At 47.9% G+C, this 16,383-nt stretch overlaps 1 protein-coding gene and 1 non-coding gene across 3 annotated transcripts in view; both read left to right on the plus strand.

Moving 5' to 3' along the window:
- Nucleotides 1-2,829: 2,829 nt before the first annotated feature.
- Nucleotides 2,830-2,936, plus strand: LOC115892465. The gene has a single exon (XR_004052347.1). It is a non-coding gene; the product is annotated as a U6 spliceosomal RNA (small nuclear RNA).
- A 12,476-nt stretch (nt 2,937-15,412) lies between these two features.
- The window catches only part of AKT2 (AKT serine/threonine kinase 2), a 51,898-nt gene continuing 50,927 nt past the window's right edge, over nt 15,413-16,383 (plus strand). Inside the window, exon 1 of one of the 2 annotated variants that reach the window (XM_030913606.1) lies at nt 15,413-15,582. The gene's annotated coding sequence lies outside the window, so the exon portion shown is untranslated. The remainder of the gene's footprint in view (nt 15,583-16,383) is intronic. The other variant, XM_030913609.1, reaches the window with a different exon arrangement.

A 16,383-nucleotide genomic window follows, 5' to 3' on the forward strand; every position in this document is an offset into this window, starting at 1 on the left:
GTGCAGTGGTGCATTCTTGGCTTACTGCAACCTCTGTCTCCTGGGTTCAAGCGATTCTCCTGCCTCAGCCTCCTGAGTAGCTGGGATTACAGGGGCCCACTACCTGCCCGGCTAATGTTTTGTATTTTTCGTAGAGATGGGGTTTCTCCACGTTGACCAGGCTGTTTTCCAACTCCTGACCTCAAGTGATCCGCCTGCCTCGGCCTTCCAAAGTGCTGGGATTACAGGCATGAGCCACTGTGCCTGGCCCAGATTGGACCTTTTTTTTTTTCTTTTTTTCCTAGACAGAGTCTTGCTCTGTCACCCAGGCTGGAGTGTAGTAGAGTGATTTCGACTCACTGCAACCTCCGCCTCCCAGGTTCAAGTGATTCTCCTGCCTCAGCCTCCTGAGTAGCTGGGACTACAGGCATGCACCACCATGCCCGGGTAATTTTTGTATTTTTAGTACAGATGGGGTTTCCCTGTGTTGGCCAGGCAAAGCCTCTCAGGCCAGGCGCGGTGGCTTACGCCTTCAATCCCAGCACTTTGGAAGGCGGGCGGATCATGAGGTCAGGAGTTCGAAACCAGCCTGACCAACATGGCAAAACCCCGTCTCTACGAAAAATACAAACATTAGCCAGGCATGGTGGTGGGTGCCTGTAATCCCAGCTACTTGGGAGGCTGAGGCAGGAGAATCATTTGAACCTGGGAGGTGGAGGTTGCAGAGAGCCGAGATTGCGCCACTGCACTCCAGCCTGGGCGACAGAGTGAGACTCTGTCTCAAAAATAAATAAATAAATAATAAAAGCCTCTCAAGGTTATGGAGCCAGGTACTTGCCATCAAACTATGCCTATGGCACTATAATACTGTAGGTATTAAAAAAAATTACAGGCCAGGCGCGGTGGCTCAAGCCTGTAATCCCAGCACTTTGGGAGGCCGAGACGGGTGGATCACGAGGTCAGGAGATCGAGACCATCCTGGCTAACATGGTGAAACCCCGTCTCTACTAAAAAAAAATACTAAAAAACTAGCCGGGCGAGGTGGCGGGCGCCTGTAGTCCCAGCTACTCCGGAGGCTGAGGCAGGAGAATGGCGTAAACCCGGGAGGCGGAGCTTGCAGTGAGCTGAGATCCGGCCACTGCACTCCAGCCCGGGCGACAGAGCGAGACTCCGTCTCAAAAAAAAAAAAAAAAAAAAAAAAAAAGTTACAATCCATCAGCTCAGTCCCATGTAATTCTTATTATTCTTGATGTTGAGTTAGCAGGATTTTTTTTTTTTTTTTCTGAGACAGAGTCTCACTGTTACTGAGGCTAGAGTGCCTCAGCTCAGTGTAACCTCCACCTCCTGGGTTCAAGTGATTCTTGTGCCTCAGCCTCTGGAGTAGCTGGGATTACAGGTGTGCACCACCACATCCAACTAATTTTTGGGTGTGTGTGTGTGTGTGTTTAGTAGAGACACAGTTTCTCTAGGTTGGCCAGGCTGGTCTCAAACTCCTGGCCTCAAATGATCTGCTTGTCTGGGCCTCCCAAAGTACTGGTATTACAGGTGTGAGCCACCACACCTAGCCAAGTCAGCAGTTTTCTGAGTCCAGTTTTTCCACTACAGTTCTGGAAATTCTTACCCAGTCCAGTGTTAAAATCTTAAGTTTATCAGGACCTTCTATTCCAGACTACTTGTCAGAGTCATCTTGAAGCAATTTGGGGCAATAGCTGATTGCAGATGCTTTTAGAGAAGTAACAAAACACTATCGATGAGCAAGACAGAATGGCCATGGTTTAAAAATCTGATGAGAGTTCATTATATGACCAGCAATTGACAAGGAAACCTGGTTATTTCTGTGGCAAAAATCATGTTAACATAGTAACAAAAATATGACATAACATTAGATTTCTAGGAATCTCATAATTTTTAGAACATTCATATCAGTAACATATCCAGAAATATAACTTATTTTTTTTCTTGAGATGGTGTCTAGCTGTGTTTGCCCAGGCTGGAGTGCAGTGGCGCGATCTCGGCTCACCGCAACCTCCGCCTCCCAGGTTCAAGTGATTCTCCTGCCTCAGGCTCCCAAGTAGCTGGGATTACAGGTGCCTGCCACCACGCCCAGCTAATTTTTGTATTTTTAGTAGAGATGGGGTTTCACCGTGTTGGCTAGGCTGGTCTCGAACTCCTGACTTCATGATCCATCCGCCTCGCCCTCCCAAAATGCTGGGATTACAAGCATGAGCCATCGCACTTGGCCATAAACTTATTTAAAAGATGGTTTTTTATCACCCTCATCACCTCCTACCCTGGGTTCATAAATATAACTTAACGTTTAGTATCAGTTGTTATTTGACAATGTTTCCCATTTAATTTAACATTTCAAATAAGCCTAATTAGTCTAATGTCTCTCTTTTTTGAGATGGAGTTTCGCTCTGTCACCCAGGCTGGGATGCAATGGTGTGATCTCGGCTCTCTGCAACCTCCACCCCCCAGGTTCAAGCGATTCTCCTGCCTCAGCCTCCCGAGTAGCTGGGATTATAGGCTCCTGCCACCATGCCTGACTAATTTTTTTTTTTTTTTTTTTTTGTATTTTTAGTAGAGACGGGGTTTTGCCATGTTGGCCAGGCTGGTCTTCAACTCCTGACTTCATGATCCACCAGCCTCGACCTCCCAAAGTGCTGGGATTACAGGCATGAGCCACTGTGCCTGGCTAATGTCTCTCTTTTTCAAGGTGAGAAACACATCTTTTGAGCTTTCCAGGGCTCAACTGGCAAATTCCAAAGTTAATTCAAGGTCAGAAGACTGAATTTAGAATTTGATTTTAGGAAGTTTGTAAAAAATGTAAAGTCTTAAAACACTTGATTAGTGCTTGCTTTGGCAGCACATATACTAAAGTTGGAACGATACAGAGAAGATTAGCATGGCCCCTGTGCAAGGATAACTCGCAAATTCATTAGCCCTTCCATATTTTTTGAAATTAAGAAAAAAGGAAAACATTTGATTACGTAGGATCTCAGGTAACTATTAATTTAGGTCACTAATAATTAGTCTGGTTACCAGAGTAATTATTGAATGATATAGTGATCTGAGATCCTATTTAATCAACTGTTCATTTTATAATCATTTAATATTTTATTTAAATATTTAATGAGCATTTAATATTTATTAATATTAATTTCATAATCACCAGGGTAATTATTAAAAGGCTTCAAAGGCAAATAGAGAAAGTTACATAGTTGTAAAAAATATATATATTAGCTCTCTTTTTTTTTTTTGGAGACAGAGTCTCGCTCTTTTGCCCAGGCTGGAGTGCAGTGGCATGATCTCGGCTCACTACAAGCTCCGCCTCATGGGTTCATGCCATTCTCCTGCCTCAGGCTCCTGAGTATCTGGGACTACAGGCGTCTGCCACCACGCCCGGCTAATTTTTTTTGTATTTTTAGTAGAGACGGGGTTTCACCATGTTAGCCGGGATGGTCTTGATCTCCTGACCTTGTGATCCGCCCGCCTCGGCCTCCCAAAGTGCTGGGAAAATTATTTTGATAAGACAGGTTTTTTAAGGCAGATTACTTAAAAGGTGAAAAAGAAAATCACTCTTTCTTATCAATACTACAAGAAAATCTTGCATTTTAAAATATAATACCAAATTCTAGTTTTGCATCAGTGTACCCTTGATATTAAGGGTCATTTTTAAGACATAATAAATTCACCCAATTTTGGTCAGTTTGACCACAAAAGATTCTCTCTTTCCAACTTTTATATGCATTCAGTTTTACCTATATCTTTTCTTCCTTCCTTCATTCTGCAATAACTTCTAAACTCGACAAAGTCATTTTTCCTCAACAAACGCCCCCCACATCTTCATACCTCATAACATCTTACTTTCCTTGTACACTTTGCATACAGAATCACTTATAGTAGTTTTAATTATATATTAGAGTTTTAGCAACTCTACAGTGAAAACCTAGGAAGTAAGCGATTTTGAACTGTCATGTGCTAACATTTTATGAAGACACATAATTTCTAGAAACGTGTTTTTGCGCAGAATGGTTTTTCAGTATGAAACAGGACGTGTTTACCTATGGACCCTAATATATTATTTCTTTCTATAAATTTTAAGAAGCCAAAGGTAAATAAACTTGTGCCTGTGTTCAGCAATAAATGCTTCAGTATTTTGTTTTATTTGGAAATGACCTGGATATTTAATGAATATCTGCCGTCCAAGGGTATAGTTACCCAGGAGGTTGGGAAACCTTTTTAAAGAGATATTTATAAACCACAATCATTTTTTCTTGCTTTTTTTTTTTCTGAAACAGTGTTTCACTCTTATTGCCCAGGCTGGAGTGCAATGGCATGATCTCAGCTCACTGCAACCTCTGCCTCCCAGGTTCAAGCATAAAGCACAGTTGTTGTTGAAAATTTCATTTATAAACTTCGGTCCTATTTACATTTATTTATTTCACATGTTCTTAACAATTATGCTGGCCGGGCGCGGTGGCTCAAGCCTGTAATCCCAGCACTTTGGGAGGCCGAGACGGGCGGATCACGAGGTCAGGAGATCAAGACCATCCTGGCTAACATGGTGAAACCCCGTCTCTACTAAAAATACAAAAAACTAGCCGGGCGACCTGGCGGGCGCCTGTAGTCCCAGCTACTCGGGAGGCTGAGGCAGGAGAATGGCGTGAACCCGGGAGGCGGAGCTTGCAGTGAGCTGAGATCCGGCCACTGCACTCCAGCCTGGGCGACAGAGCGAGACTCCGTCTCAAAAAAAAAAAAAAAAAAAAAAAAAAAAAAAAAAAAAAAAAAAAAAAACAATTATGCTTAGATTAGTCATGGAAGTTTCATGAGACATTAGACAAAGTCAGCTCTCCCAAGTCATTTCCTTACTCACCTTTTTTTTTTTTTTTTTTTTGAGACATTGTCTCACTCTGTCACCCAAGCTGGAATGTAGTGACAGGATCTTGGCTCACTGCGACCTCTGCCTCTGAGTTCAAGCCATTCTCCTGCCTTAGCCTCCTGAGTTGCTGGGATTACAGATGTGCACCACCAAACCCAACTAATTTTTTTTTTTTTTTTTTGAGATGGAGTCACGCTGTGTCACTCGACCCGGAATGCAGTGGTGCGATCTCTGCTCACTGCAACCTCCACCTCTCAGGTTCAAGCAATTCTCCTGCCTCAGCCTTCTGAGTAGCTGGGACCACAGGTGCCCGCCACCACACCAGGCTAATTTTTTTGTGTTTTTGTTTTGAGATGGAGTCGCCCTCTGTTGCCCAGGCTGGAGTGCAGTGGCGCAATCTCGCCTTACTGCAGCCTCCGCCTCCCGGGTTCAAGCAGTTCTCTGCCTCAGTCTCCAGAGTAGCTGGGATTACAGGTGCCTGCCACTACGCCCAGCTAATTTTTGTATTTTTAGTAAAGACGGGTTTTCACCATCTTGGCCAGGCTGATCTTGAACTCCTGACCTCGTGATCCACTCACCTTGGCCTCCCAAAGTGTTGGGATTACAGCCGTGAGCCACCGCGCCTGGCTAATTTTTTTGTATTTTTAGTAGAGACTGGGTTTCACTCTGTTGGCCAGGCTGGTCCTGTACTCCTGACTTCAAGTAATCTGCCCACCTTGGCCTCCCAAAGTGCTGGGATTACAGGCATGAGCCACTGTGCCTGTCCCTGCTATTCACCATTTTTACATCAAATGCATGTCAGGCAGCCATCACTTAAGCAAGGACCATAACATGAAATACATGTATAGGGTTTTTTGGGTTTTGTTTTTAATTTTTTTTTTTTTTTTTTTGTAAATCAGAACACAGAGCTGTTTTTCATTAAACCAACAATATTAAACTAGTTTTATTTACCAAAGATGTACCCAAGTCATGTGAACTTGAAAAGCATTTGGATTACTTCCTATATTTCTAGTAGTTTTAGGCATACAGTCATCCGCTGCATAACGATGTTTAATGAACGATGCACCACATAGATGATGGTGGTCCCATAACGTTGTAATGGAAATGCCCTCTACAAGTGCACCCCTTTTATCTTTTTTTTTTTTTTTTGAGATAGGGTCTCGCTCTGTTGTCCAGGCTGGAGTGCAATGGTGCGATCTAAGCTCACTGCAACCTCTGCCTCCTAGGTTCGAGCAATGATCTTGCCTCAGCCTCCCAAGTAGCTGGGATTACAGATGCCCGCCACCACGCCCAGCTAATTTTTGTATTTTTATTAGAGATGGGGTTTCACCATGTTGATCAGGCTGGTCTTGAACTCCTAACATCAGGTGATCCACCTGTCTCAGCCTCCCAAAGTGCTGGGATTACAGGTGTGAGCCACCGTGCCCGGCCCACATTTTTCTTTTATTGTACCTTTTCTATGTTTAATATAAACACTTGGCCAGGCATGATGGCTCATGCCTGTAATCCCAGCATTTTGGGAGGCCGAGGCGGGCAGATTGCTTGAGGTCAGGAGTTCAAGACCAGCCTGGTCAACATGGCGAAACCCCATCTCTACCAAAAATACAACAAATTAGCCAGGCATGGTGGTGTGCACCTGTAATCCCAGCTACTTGGGAGGCTGAGGCAGGAGAATTGCTTGAATCCAGGAAGCAGAGGTTGCAGTGAGCCAAGATGGTGCCACTCACTCCAGCATGGGTGACAGAGCAAGACTTGGTCTCAAAAAAATAAAAACAAGCAAACAGCATTGTGTTACAATTGCCTTCGGTATTCAGTACAATAACATGCGGTACAAGTTTATAGCAATAGACTATAACTTACAGCCTAGGTATGTAGTAGGCTATGTGATCTAACTTTGCATAAATATACTCTCTGATGTTCACAGAATGACAAAATTGCCTAATGAAGGAATTTCTCAGAACATATTCTCATCATTAAGTGACATGTGACTATATTTAATTTACACGAGTGGGCCAGGCATGGTGGTTCATGCCTGTCATCCCAGCACTTTGGGAGGCCAGGGCAGGAGGATCACTTGAGACCAGGAGTTTAAGAGCAGCCTGGGCAGCATGGCAAGACCCTGTCTCTACAAAACTAAAAAAATTAGCCAGGAGTGGTGGCACATGCCTGTAGACCCAGCTACTTGGGAGGTTGAGGTGGGAGGATCACTTGAGCGCAGGAGGCAGAGGCTGCAGTGAGTGGTGATTGCGACGCTGCACTCCAGCCTGGGTGACACAGTGAGACTCTTGTCTCAATAAATAAATACATAAATAAGTAATCTGGGCCAGGTACGGTGGCTCATGCATGTAATCCCAGCACTTTGGGAGGCCGAGGCGGGCGGATCACCTGAGGTCAGGAGTTCGAGACCAGCCTGACCAACATGGTGAAACCTTGTCTCGACTAAAAATACAAAAATTATCCGGGTATGGTGGTGGGTGCCTGTAATGTCAGTCACTCAGGAGGCTGAGGCAGGGAGAATCGCTTGAACCTGGGAGATGGAGGTTGCAGTGAGCTGAGATCACGCTATTATACTCCAGCCTGGGTGACAGAGCGAGACTCTGTCTCAAAAAAAAAAAGTAATCTGATTTCTGCTTTTAATCTTGCTAGAGGAGTCTCTATGACTAGCTGTTAAACCCTTTTCTGTCCTCTTTTCCTCTTGATCTTTTCCATAGGTACCGATAAGACAGCTGTTTAGGCCAAGCACAGTGGCTAATCCCAGCACTTTGGGAGGCTGAGGCAGGTGGATCACAAGGTCAGGAGTTCAAGACCAGCCTGGCCAACATGGTAAAACCCTGTCTCTACTAAAAATACAAAAATTAGCTGGGTGTGGTGGTGGGCACCTATAATCCCAGCTACTCGGGAGGCTGAGGCAGGAGAATCATTTGAACCCAGGAGGTGGAAGTTGCAGTGAGGCGAGATCAAGCCACTGCACTCCAGCCTGGGCGACAGGGTGAGACTCCAACTCAAAAAAAAAAAAAAAAGAAAGCAAAGACCTTTGTTGCCACAGGCATTAAGGATAGTGTTTGTGTAAATGGTGTCTCCAGTCTCCCACGACACTCACTGACCCACTAATCTGTGACACCAAGCAAGCACTACTGGGATTCAACTTTCCTAGTACTGTCAATTAAAGGTTGAGACAACAAAGCCCTTGCGGACTGGGATGGCTATTGGGACCAAACTCTCTTGAGAGCTGGCACGAGTGGACAAAGAGAATGCCACTTGTCACTCCGCATTGTGGGCTTCCAGCCTATTTGACTGGCTGGCCGACACAAGCCAACACTTGCACCCTCAGCTGGCAGAGGCCAGAGTGTTCTCACGGATGGAAAAGCCAAACTCTCAGGACATAAAACAAGACCCAAGGAGCACCTCATCTGGTTTTTGTCTTGGGGACCCATAGCAAAATTAGTCTCAACAGACGGTCTGCTGAGAAGTGTGAACTCACTAGTCTTTGAGGCTTGTGTTCTTGTCCTATGATTCTCTTCTGTATGACACGACACAAAAGACACAGACGTAGGAAAACAATGACCATCTCTGGGAGGAGAGGAATCAGAAAACAAGAATACCACCCCCCACCACCAAAAAAAAATAACCAAACAAAAAGCCAGAGTTATTATACAAGAACTAATTTGTACACATTTTCTCCTGCTAATCCAAACTTAGAAAAGGGAAAAAGACAAAGAGACCCTTTCCTATCTTGCTTCCGCTGGGCTCTACAGGCAGAGATCTGGGGGGCTAATGTGGTAGGAAACCTTAGCTATGGCCAGTGTTTGGTCAGGCATGCCAGGAGCCTGCTGCTGAAGCAGTCTCAGCGTAAAAAGTGAGAGATGCCCCACGTTGGGCACCAGAAACTGGAAGGTTGTGAAAAATGGCTTCTCGATACCTGTTTTTTTTTTGAGACAGAGTCTCGCTCTGTCGCCCAGGCTGTAGTGCAGTGGCACGATCTTGGCTCACTGCAACCTCTGCCTCACAGGTTCAAGCGATTCTCCTGCCTCACCCTCCTAAATAGATGGAATTACAGGCACGCGCCACTGTGCATTGCGAATTTTTTTTTTTTTTTTTTTTTTTGAGACGGAGTCTCCCTCTGTCACCCAGGCTGGAGTGCAGTGGTGCGATCTCGGCTCACTGCAAGCTCCACCTACCGGGTTCATGCCATTCTCCTGTCTCAGCCTCCTGAGTAGCTGGGACTACAGGCATCTGCCACCACTCCTGGCTAACTTTTTGTATTTTTAGTAGAGATGGGGTTTCACCATGTTAGCCAGGATGGTCTCGATCTCCTGACCTCGTGATCCACCCACCTCGGCCTCCCAAAATGCTGGGATTATAGGCATGAGCCACTGTGCCCGGCCCCTCCCGCTACCCTTCTAAATTCTTTGGCTGGCTTACACATTAAACCGATATAAGGCAGAGTAACAGTAGCAAAAGGTCGAGCGTGGTGGCTCACACCTGTAATCCCAGGACTTTGTGAGGCCAAGGCGGGCAGATCATGAGGTCAGGAGTTCAAGACCAGCCTGGCCAACATGGTGAAACCCCGTCTCTACTAAAAATATAAAAATTAGCCTGGTATGGTGGCGTTTGCCTGTAATCCCAGCTACTCAGGAGGCTGAGGCAGGAGAATCACTTGAACCCAGGAAGCGGAGGTTACAGTGAGCCAAGATCGCGTCATTGCACTCTAGCCTGGGCGACAGAGCGAGACTCTGTCTCAGAAAACAAAAATCAAAAAAGAGTAGCAAAACATTGCCAGGCATGGTGGCTCATGCCTGTAATCCCAGCCCTTTGGGAGGCTGAGGTGGGCGGATCTCTTGAGGTCAGGAGTTCGAGACCACCCTGGCCAAAATGGCGAAACCCCATCTCTACTAAAAGTATAAAAATTGGCCAGGGATGGTGGTGTGGCGGGCGCCTGTAATCCCAGCTACTTGGGAGGCTGAGGTGGGAGAATTGCTTGAACCTGGGAAGCGGAGGTTGTAGTGAACCGAGATCGCGCCACTGCACTTCAGCTTGGGCAACAGAGTGAGACTCCATCTCAAAAAAAAAAAAAAAAAAAAAAAAAAATTACATACATACACGTGAGAGTTCCACAAAATGTGAGATTCAAAGAAGGGTCAGAGGATTGAAGCTTATTATATAGCATCCTGACCTGCAGAAAAGAAGAGGGGCTTGGGGCTTCTGGGAGGTGGTGGTGACATAAGTTATGGGAGGGTGCAGGGATGAAGTGTATGGCGAATAAAAGTTGTTACGCATATTGTCTCTTAGTTAAGAAAAGTTTTCCCAGAAGAACAGGTGACAGTCTGGGCATCATGTCAACCTCCAGTCTCTTCTCCTGTGATCTGAGCTTATCTTCCCTGATTGAGAAGATTCCTGGAGAGGGAATTCATGACAATGGAGTTCCTTTTGGAGGATCCATGTACAGGCAGATAAGGGAAGGTCAGAGAAAGTCTCTGCATTTACTGTTTCCCTGAGTTCCCTCCGTTTGAAGTAATCAGCATATCAAATGGGCATATATAGGGGTGGTATGTTCGAACTTTTTCACAGGCATTCTTCCATGGGCTGGAAATACATTGGTACCCAAGAGTCCTTGTCCTCATGAGCAAATGTATATTCTGGCTTGGGGGAGGACACAAAATAAACAACAAAAATATCTTTTAGTGTTAAGTTCTAGGTAGAGGATTCAAATATGCTTACAAAGATGGTGACAGCATGGCCCTTTTAGACTCGGAGTGGCCAAGGAAAGCACTTAGGAGGTGAGATTTGGGTGTTTTGTTTGTATGTTTTTTTTTTGAAACAGTCTTGCTCTGTCGTCCAGCCTGGAATGCAGTGGTGCCATTTCAGCTCAGTGCAACCTCTGCCTCCCAGGTTGAAGTGATTCTCCCACCTCAGCCTCCAAGTATCTGGGATTACAGGCACCCACCATCATGCCTAGCTAATTTTTGTATTTTTTTGTAGAGACAGGGTTTCACCATGTTGGCCGGGCTGGTCGGGAACTCCTGACCTCAGGTGACCTGCCCGCCTTGGCCTCCCAAAGTGCTGGGATTATGGGCATGAGCCACTGCGCCCAAAGGTGAGATTTGAACAGAGTTGTGAAAGAGAAGAAAGAAGGAACCAGTCATGCCAAGATCAGGATCAGAGACATGAAGAGTCCAGCCAGAGGAGACAGCAAGTTCCCAAATGCCCCGAGGCTCATCTTTTTGAAGGGGCAGAGAGGAGGTATGTGTGTCTGGAACATGGGCCAGGGACAAGAGTAGTTTGCGATGAAGTTAGAGAAACAGGCAGGGACAGATCATATACAGCCATGAAGACCACAGTGAGGCCTTTGGCTTTTCCACGTGGGATTGGAAGCCATCTGTTGGAAGCAGATTGATAAATGTGTTCAATCTTATTGATCGAACAGGTGGCTCATGCCTGTAATCCCAGCACTTTGGGAGGCTGAGGCAGGAGGACTGCTTGAGGCCAGGAGTTCCAGACCAGCCTGGGCAAGATGGTGAGACCCCCTCTATCTCTAAAAAATTTAAAATTTAGCTGGGCAGGCCGGGTGCAGTGGCTCACGCCTGTAATCCCAGGATTTTGGGAGGCCGAGGAGGGTGGATCACTTGAGTTCGGGAGTTCGAGACCAGCTGACCAACATGGAGAAACCCCATCTCTACTAAAAATACAAAATTAGCCGGGCATGGTGGCCCATGCCTGTAATCCCAGCTACTCAGAAGACTGAGGCAAGAGAACAGCTTGAGTCCAGGAGGTGGAGGTGGAGGATGCAGTGAGCTGAGATCACGTCATTGCACTCCAGCCTGGGCAACAAGGGCAAAACTCCATCTCAAAAAAAGAAAAAAAAAAATTTAGCTGGGTGTAGTGGTGTGCGTTTGTGGTCCCAACTACTCTGGAGTCTGTGGTGGGAGGATTGCTTGAGCCCAGGAGGTCAAGGCTGCAGTGAGGTGTATTCACACCACTGCATTCCAGCCTGGGAGGCAGAGTGAGACTCTGTCTCAACATAATAATAAAATAATAAAGAAAAAAGAGGCTGGGCTTGGTGACTCATGCCTGTAATCCTAGCACTTTGGGAGGCCGAAGCAGGTGGATCACCTGAGATCAGGAGTTCAAAACCAGCCTGGCCAACGTGGCGAAACTCCGTCTCTACTAAAAATACAAAAGTTAGCCAGGGATGGTGGCGGGTGCCTGTAATCCCAGCCACTTGGGAGGCTGAGGAAGGAGAATCGCTTGAATCCTGGAGGTGGAGGTTGCAGTGAGCCGAGATTGTGCCACTGCACTCCTGCCTGCGTGACAGAAGCGAGACTCCATCTCAAAAAAAAAAAAAAAAAAAAAGAAAGAAAAAAGAGAGAGCAGAGAAGTGAAGTGACTTTGACAAGGACACAGAAAAGTTATGATTAGAACCTGGGCCTACTCATCTCCTACTCATCAAACAACGCTAGGGGGTTGTTTACCCCCCTAGACTAATGTTTTACAAACTACAAGGCACAACCAGAAAATCAGTTCAGCGGGTTGCAGAATTGAAATAAATAGAATATTAAGGGCCGGGCGCGCTGACTCACGCCTGTAATCCCAGCACTTTGAGAGGCTGAGGTGGGCAGATCATTTCAGGTCAGGAGTTCGAGACCAGCCTGGCCAACATGGTGAAACCGCGTCTCTACTAAAAATTCAAAAATTGCCAGGCGTGGTGGTTCAAGAATGAAACTCAGTCTCAAAAATAAATAAATAAAAAATAAAAATACAAAAATCATCCAGGTGTGGCTTTGGGAGGCTGAGGCAGGTGAATCACGAGGTCAAGAGATGGAGACCATCCTGGCCAACATGGTGAAACCCCGTCTCTACTAAAAATACAAAAAAATTAGCTTGGCGTGGTGGCGCATTCCTGTAATCCCTCTACTGAGGAGGCTGAGGCAGGAGAATTGCTTGAACCTGGGAGGCGGAGGTTGCAGTGAGCCGAGATGGTAGATGGCACCACTGCACTCCGGCTTGGGCAACAGAGCGAGACTGTGTCAAAAAAAAAAAAAAAAAAAAAAAGAAAAGAATATTAGGCCAAGTGTGGTGGCTCACATGTCTAATCCCAGCTCTTTGGGAGGCTGAGGTGGGTGGATCGCCTCAGTTCAGGTGTTTGCGACCAGTCTGGGCAACATGGTGAAACCTCGTCTCAACCAAAAATACAAAACAATTAGAATTAGCTGGGCATAGTGGTGCACATCTGTGGTCCCAGTACTTGGGAGGCTGAAGTGGGAGATGGCTTGAGCATGGGAGGTGTCAGTTGCAGTGAGCTGAGATCGTGCCACTGCATTTCAAGCTCGGTGACAGAGGGAGTGAAACCCTGTCTCAAAAAAACAACAAAAAACCAAAACCAAACGCACAAAGAGCCGGGCGCGGTGGCTCACGTCTGTAATCCCAGCACTTTGGGAGGCTGAGGCAGGTGGATCACGAGGTCAAGAGATGGAGACCATCCTGGCCAACATGGTGAAACCCCGTCTCTACTAAAAATACAAAAAAATTAGCTTGGCGTGGTGGCGCATTTCTGTAATCCCAGCTACTCGGGAGGCTGAGGCAGGAGAATTGCTTGAACCTGGGAGGCGGAGGTTGCAGTGAGCTGAGATCTTGCCACTGCACTCCAGCCTGGAGACAGAGTGAGACTCCGTCTCAAAAAAAAAAAAAAAACAAAAAAAGAGAGAGAGAAAAGCCATTGCCCTTGACTACCAGTGCTGCAAGGACTTTATACACAAGCACATGGGTGGTTTCAGTGAGATCTCAGTGTGTCATAATTAAGTGCCCTAGGAGGGGCTAGGATTCAAGTTGGCCCAGGGGAGACTTTAGATGTAGGGGAATGGCCTGTTCAGCTGTTCAGCTGACAGGAGAGAAGAGGGTTGGTCACAGTAACCTTGAGTCTAGATTAGGGCAGAAGGACGAATTGTTGAAACAGACATTCTGCAAGAGCCCATTCTGGGCAATGTTGGATACACACTGATGTCTGAGACAGTCTTGGTCTCTTCCTTTATTGGGTTTCCTGTGCAGTTCTCACTAAACAGACCTGTCACCAGACAGTAATAGATGAAAATGGTTAGGGCTGTGAAGGGGGGCCGGGGGCATTGGTCAGAGTTATTAACACCGACTGATGGGGAAGACTGTGAATTAGGAATACTGAGCAGCAAGTTCTAAGCTAGAAACCAATTAAGATAGGGCTCGTTCCAGCATTAGGTTTACTTCTCGGAAAACGAAAGCCCAGCCTTCAGCAGGATTTGCCCAAAACACTCCCACAGACTGAGGTGGGATTGACCCAGGATTCAACTCTCAGCCAGGCATTTTTCTCACTTACCAATGCATACAATTGCCAAGCTATATGGCATACTAGAACCCAAATTCAGGAGGCAGCACAATCCCCTACGAGAGAGGAGGGGCTGGGAGCCAGATGCCTCACAGCTGTCCAGTACAACTAGCTAATATACGGATCAGGATCTGTGCAAAGCTCTTTTCTTGCAGGGTGATTTTTTTTTTCTTTTTTTGAGACGGAGTCTTGCACTGTCGCGTGGGCTGGAGTGCAATGGCACAATCTGGGCTCACTGAAACCTTCGCCTCCCGGGTTCACGCAGTTCTCCGGCCTCAGCCTCCCAAGTAGCTGGGATTACAGGCACCGCCACGCCGGGCTATATTTTTTTTTTTTTTGTATTTTGAGTAGAGACGGGGTTTCACTATGTTGGCCAGGCTGGTCTCGCACTCCTGACCTCGTGATCCGCCCGCCTTGGCCTCCCCAAGTGCTAGGATTACAGGGGTGAGCCACCGCGCCCGGCCGCAGGGTGATTTTAAGGCCTTTATGGGCCCAAGTTGCATTATAAAATGTTATATCCCAGATTTACTGGAATATGTACTATGAGAGCAGGTGGCATTAATATTTTGCAGTCATGAACTAATTTGTAAAAACCGTTTTGTTTACATTAAAATAGTTCAAAAGCCAGCGACACAGGGATGATTGTTTCCATTTAGCAGATGTGGATACTGAGGCACAGAAAACGGCCAAGCCTTCTGCCCACAGTCACCAGAAAGGAGGAAATTCAAATCTCGGGTTGTGTGGCTTCAGAGCCTGAGCTCAACCATGACGAGCACACTGAAAAGGAAACCCCTCCTAACTAACTCCCGCTCCGGATTCCTTTAAGAACACAGAACGAAGTAAAACAAGATCAAAGCGTATGTAAATACGGACTAGAGGCTGCCGGGAAATAATCGCTGCGGTGAGTCCCTAGGGAAAGCAGGCTTCGGAGTCCTACTGCGCCTGCGTAACCCCTCCTCGGCTTTCCGCCCCACGAATTAGCGAGGCCCATCTCTAACCCACACAGGCCCAAAGTTGTCTAATGTGCGCAGGCGCCCTGCTGTGAGCCCGCCTCCTTCTCTGCCCTGCGCTTGCGCTCTTGCTCTCTCAGAGTTCGTCTTCGGCTCTTTGTACGTCACTTCCTGTTTGTGGCGCGAGAGGGCGGTATTTCCGTCGAGAGGGTGGGAGGGGGCGGTAAGCGGGGGCTGGGGGGAGGGGGCGGGGGGGCCGCGCCGCGCGAGCCGTTGGGCCTGGCTCCGAGAAGGCGTCGCCGCCGCCGCTGCGGGCGCCGTAGCCGCTACTGGGAAACAGAAGGAACGGGAACCAGCGCAGCGTGGCGATGGGCGGGGGTAGAGCCCCGCCGGAGAGGCTGCGCGGCTGCCGGTGACAGGTGAGTGCGCCAGCGCGTGTCCCCGAGCGCCCTCCCCCCGCGATGGTCGCGTCCGGGCCCCCCGCGGTGCCGCGATGGGTTGTACCACCCGTGCCCGCCGGGGGGACCGCGGCCCTCGAGCCCCCCCTTCCGGAGCTGAGTGGGGGTGACCGAGCGGGGGCGGTGGGACCTGCCGCGGGGGTCCGGCGGGGGGGGGGGGGTGGCGGCGGGCCGTACCACTGAGGCGGCGAGGGGAGCGCTGCGAGTGTGCGGGACGGGGAGCCCAGGCCCCAGCGTGTGCGGGCGGGGGGCTGGACCCGTGGGGCGCGGCGGGCAGATCGAGCCTGGCGTGCGCGGGCTAAACTATCGAGGGGGCGAGCCGCATCAAGTGTAGAGGGGTGTACCTTTTTGGCGCTGTGGAAGCCGTTGCTGTGCTGTATTTACAGGGGTGGAGGCTTCTGGGGAGCATGCTTCCCGAAGTGTGGCTGGGTTGTATCACCACGGCGTTGGGGGAGCCCTGCTTAGAACGTAGGGGAGCCCAAATCAGAGGAGGACTGTGATGTTTGTGATCTTTAAGGGACTGGGACGGGGCGGGACAGGCCCTAGTGGGTTTTAGGGGCGTATTTTGGGAGGACTGTGATTCCGATTGGTGAGGAGGGGTTTCTGTTTCTTGTATTTGACGTGTGTGGGGTTGGGGGTTTACACTGAGCTCAGCCTTTATTGAACTTCTTAACGACTTTGGAGGGAACGTCATGGTTACTGGGGTGCCTTGGACCACGGAGGTGCTGCTCTGGATTCCATTACCCTCTCAGATTTTTCACC

This window comes from Rhinopithecus roxellana, chromosome 12 (assembly GCF_007565055.1).
Source record: "Rhinopithecus roxellana isolate Shanxi Qingling chromosome 12, ASM756505v1, whole genome shotgun sequence".
Classification (NCBI taxonomy): Eukaryota; Metazoa; Chordata; class Mammalia; order Primates; family Cercopithecidae; genus Rhinopithecus; species Rhinopithecus roxellana.